We start from the raw sequence: 4,636 nt of genomic DNA, 5'->3' as shown, positions 1-4,636 counted from the left end.
CAAAAAATATATATATTTTACTGCTTATATTAGATTATTATATAAGTTTAAAAAAATAAATTCTTCTTAAAAATAATGATAGTATTTTATAAGCTAATATATAAAATTAAAGTACGCATTTTCCATTTTTGACACTTTCATGCAGCGAAAGCTTCAATTAGTTAGAATGTAATCGACAGTACAAAAACTAGAATAAAACCTAAAATATTTTTCATGAATAGTGAATTTTAACAAACTCTACACAAACAATATGGTAATTTTCAAATATTCCAACAATATTCAAGGAATATTCGAAACGTTAAACTTTCTCATTCGAATCTACACTGAGAGAAACATTTTTTGTTATTTGTAATTATAATTACATGTCACTGTAATTATATTGCTGCAATGTTAGTAATAATAACTATACATACAGCAGTTATACCAACAAATATATGTAGATGGCAGTGCAAAGATTGTAATTATAATTCTTATTATCATAAAAATGTTTGCGATTACTATAATTTAACTATAATTATTATTATTATTATTATTAGGCGTTAGAAACTCGAAAGCTCATTGCCGCAAATACCAAATCCCGCCACTGTTCCCGTCCCTGAGCCAGATCCCTCCATTTGTGACCCTCGTACCCCATTTCGTTAAGGTCCATTCTAATATTTTCTTCCCATCTACGTCTTGGTCTACCCAATGGTCTTTTCCCATCCGGTTTACCAATTAGTACTTTATATGCAATTCGATAATTTAACTATAATCCATAATTTAAATCAAATATTATATATATATATTTTCACGACTCCATAAATCACAAATCAATCAAAATTGCCAATAAGAGCCAGAGCAGTTAATAATACTAGAATATTAATAACTGCTATGACTTTTGTTGGTAATCTTTTTATGATAATACAACCATAATTATAGTCATTTTTGGAGAATACAAATAAATATAGATATATTTGTTGATAGAACGATACATATAATTATTATTACTAATATTACAATAGTAATTATTACGATTATAGTAACATTTATAATTGCAAATATCTAAAATTTTTGTCTCAGTATATGAAATTTTACAAGTATCAACTTTTACAGAACAGGAAAGCTATTATAGACGATAAAACAATAAATTATAACAAGACTTATTCGAGAAAGAATTGTTAAGACTTTCTAAAGATTAAAAAAGACCTAACACTAAAAAGTAGCTAACTTTGTCGAATGGCATTACGTCTGCCCATAACGATTACCTACTACTTGAGTGTGACTATCTAAAGAAATCGTCACTTATTCGAGACCGGAAGTATTGTTCCTGAGAAGAGACTTGACAAGAAACGACATTAACTCCCCTCTTCCTCGGATAACGCCGTCGTGACGTTGTATTCGTACAGCGTGCATCTCGACCGTGCTGGGATCCACCTTGGCGAACGAGCTACCTCGAGCAGCAGTACCACGTAGAAGCCACAGCGGTAACTCCTGATTATCCCTCGGTCTCGGATTTCGACCGGGTCTTCCTGGGCTTATCGAGCCGTAGCCAATGGTCGTCGATGCTGCATCGCACGGTATCATCGATCCAGGTTCGAAAGCAGATATCAGACCGACGTACATAGCCGCCTCTCTCCCTTCCCCTCGCCTCCTCCCCCTATTCACGTTGTCCCGCGTCGTTCCCTGGTCCCTGCCACTCGAGGATTACGGCGTTTGGGACCAGCCTTTCGAGTCCTCGAGTATTATCGAGCTCGACACGGAGCCGCGCCGAGGCGTCCGCGCCGCACTCTCATCTCCGCCTTCTCTTCTCTCGTATCCCTCGCGACTGTCGCCTCTTGTATACACCACGGTCTACTCCTCGCTCATCCTCGGCAGGAACTTTCGCAGTTCTCATACCGAGGTCCCTTTAAAACCAAAACCGTGCGTCAGACAACCGCATTCTCCACCTGTCCGCGTCTTCTGGTTCTCTCTGTATACAATACATACCCTCATTTCTCTCCCCCTCATTCCGAGTCTTTCTATTTCGTTAGTCCGCTCTGTTCACCAACATTAATCTAGCCATCGCGATCTTTTGTGTTTTACAATATTTGCCTATAGTATATATTAGTTTATTGCTATCTCATCTGCTACAACGACGTAGCTCCAAAAATTTCGTAATTGCTCGCAAGAAAATACGGAAGTATAGAGAAAAAAAGAAACATGTGTTATCGTCTGAAGGAACATAAAGGTAGAATTCAGCTTCTTAATCAAAATCTTTCAATTTTTGATATTATAACTGCGATAATATAAATATCAAATCTAACGATATTGAAACAATTACATAATTTTCCCTTTCAATCTACCGTCTTCGCCATTAAAAGTGAATCGCACGAGTCTTCGGCATTCTAATCAATAATAACGTTCGCTACAACCTTGAGCTAAAACGTGAAATAGATCTACTAACTCTGCTTCTTTCCTTTCCTCAATTTTCCTCAACTCAGTCTATTTCCTGTTCCACTTTCTTCTCTTCCCCTCCCCCCCCCCTTTTTCTCGCTGCCTCTCTCTCTGTCCGTCCGTCCGTCCGTCCGTCCGTCTGTCTGTGTCTCTCTCTCTCTCTCTCTCTCTCTTCTCGCTTGTCACGGCATCACGTCATACCGCAGTCCCGCTGCCTGCCACCTCCATCAAACTGCCGGCGCCTCCAGCAGCGGCAGACAGCCGCTACGCGCGCACGTGAGCGTATCGCCCCTCGCACGCGTGCACACACACACACACACACACATACATATGCAAGACACAGACACGGCACGGCACGTCTCCGCGTCAGGTCGGCATACAGATGGATACGGATGTCACGGCAGTAGCGCGGTTCTCCACTCACCGTCCTCTCTTCCCCGTTCTCCTCTAGCCCCTTACTCCCGGCTTCGGCACGCACTCCGCTTGATTCACTCTTTTTCTCCTTCCCTCTCGCGCCATCTCCTTTCAGGGATGTCGGTGGTGAGAGACGGCGAGGAAGCGAGAGGCAGGAGGGAAAGAGAAGCGAGCAACCGCACGAACTGAGGCATCGTATCCCTCACGCCCTGTATACGAGGTGTCCCAAGTATCACGGATTTTCTCTCGGCTGTAAGTTTCTCTGGGAAATTTTTAGCGATTTTGTCTGAGGATTGGATTTGTGATTGGATCTTAAATTTATATCTTGCTCGCATATATATACATATATATATAAGGTTTATTTGAATTTATACAATTTTTTATTCCTGAAATTTCGCTTGCCTGAATTTAAATTACTCATGTCTCCATTTTTTAAATTCTATGTCATTCTTATTTATACAATTAAGTTCAATGTATATATACTTGTACAATAGTTAATTCTTAAACGTCTTTTCGGTATCTTTAGCTTTCCCCTTCCAATGCTTTTCAATGTTTTATTCTTCCAAAATGCTTAACTTTCTTATTAATATAAAGATACATATACTTTGTTGGTACTGTAATGTTCCTTAACGTTTAATATTTTGATTTAAAAAATTGTACATTTTTAAAAGTCATAAGCGATCGAATTGAGTTGGGTGTCCCAAGTGTGTGATTAGTGTGACGGTTAGCTTGATCTACAATGTGTTCTCTTTGCTTCCTGTTTCTTACTGATTACTTTATGCCTTTTTCCTTCTTTGCGTTTTACCAACAATCGTGTTTCTTTTCACCGTGTCTCTGTCACAGTTCGTCAACTTTTATCTCTCAGACTTCCAGAAAGCGGAAAAAACTTGGTAAAAAGGTAAGAACTAAAAAGTGGCAAAAAGCAAGAAACGAAAAAACAAAGAGCTCATTGTAGAGTAGGCTTTGAAAGTTGAGAGAAAATACGTGATTTTCTGAACACCCCGTACGTCATTGCTTCATGGCCCCAACCCCGTTTTCCACGTTGGGCGGCACTCGCCGTCTCTTTCGCCAGCTCTTCCTTTCGCGCCGCTGTTGGCGAAACGATATATCGGGTAAACCGTGAAAAAGAAGTTTCACACAGCTACCGCTCGAACGTATAATTTCTCTCGAATTAAGTGCAAAAGGCAGAGTCTTAAGAACGAAGCAATTAGAAGTTTAAATTTACAAGTATGTAATATAAATCAAAGCCGACGATTTTCCGCTCTCCATTCGAATTTCTCCCAATCATTTTCCCTCCTGTAAGTTAAACAATTCTCGAAACTCACAAATGTTAAGCTGTCTGTATCATTCTTTTCATACAATTAATTCGATTGCTTTCCGTATTTACGCGTCGCGCGCGTTAAATGGTGTCCCTGTGTTTCACGGTTCACCCGTTGTGCATTGCAACGAGGGTCCAGCGACCGTCTAACTGCGCGCCTCCGAGTTCGAGACTGGAACGGCTCGAGTCTGGAAAGGAGAACGGGGGGTTGGGAGCAGTTCGAACGTTTCGGAATCTCCGTTACCACTTTCATGTATAAGGGCGACTACTCTCCGATATCCCCCGGCAGCCCCGAGCTTCGTGGGATCGCAACCGAGAAACCGTTTTCCCGGGAAAAACGTGCGGCGCGTAGCCATGAACGTCGCGGCGTAAGAAGATGCACTTATTTATACCTCGGCACCCGGCATTTAAAATTCATTTTAATTAATTTAAAAAATGCGGTAAAATAATCAAATACAAAGCAGTTAGTTTTAAACGATGGAAACTGTGTTG

General features: G+C 40.3%; 1 pseudogene; it reads right to left on the bottom strand.

Annotated features, from left to right (window-relative positions):
• The window catches only part of LOC108749837, a 10,359-nt pseudogene extending 8,757 nt beyond the window's left edge, over positions 1-1,602 (bottom strand).
• Positions 1,603-4,636: the final 3,034 nt, after the last annotated feature.

This window comes from Trachymyrmex septentrionalis, unplaced genomic scaffold (assembly GCF_001594115.1).
Source record: "Trachymyrmex septentrionalis isolate Tsep2-gDNA-1 unplaced genomic scaffold, Tsep1.0 scaffold32, whole genome shotgun sequence".
Taxonomy (NCBI): Eukaryota; Metazoa; Arthropoda; class Insecta; order Hymenoptera; family Formicidae; genus Trachymyrmex; species Trachymyrmex septentrionalis.
The sequence above is the reverse complement of the archived record's forward strand: the minus strand, read 5'-3'. Positions and strand labels throughout refer to the sequence as shown.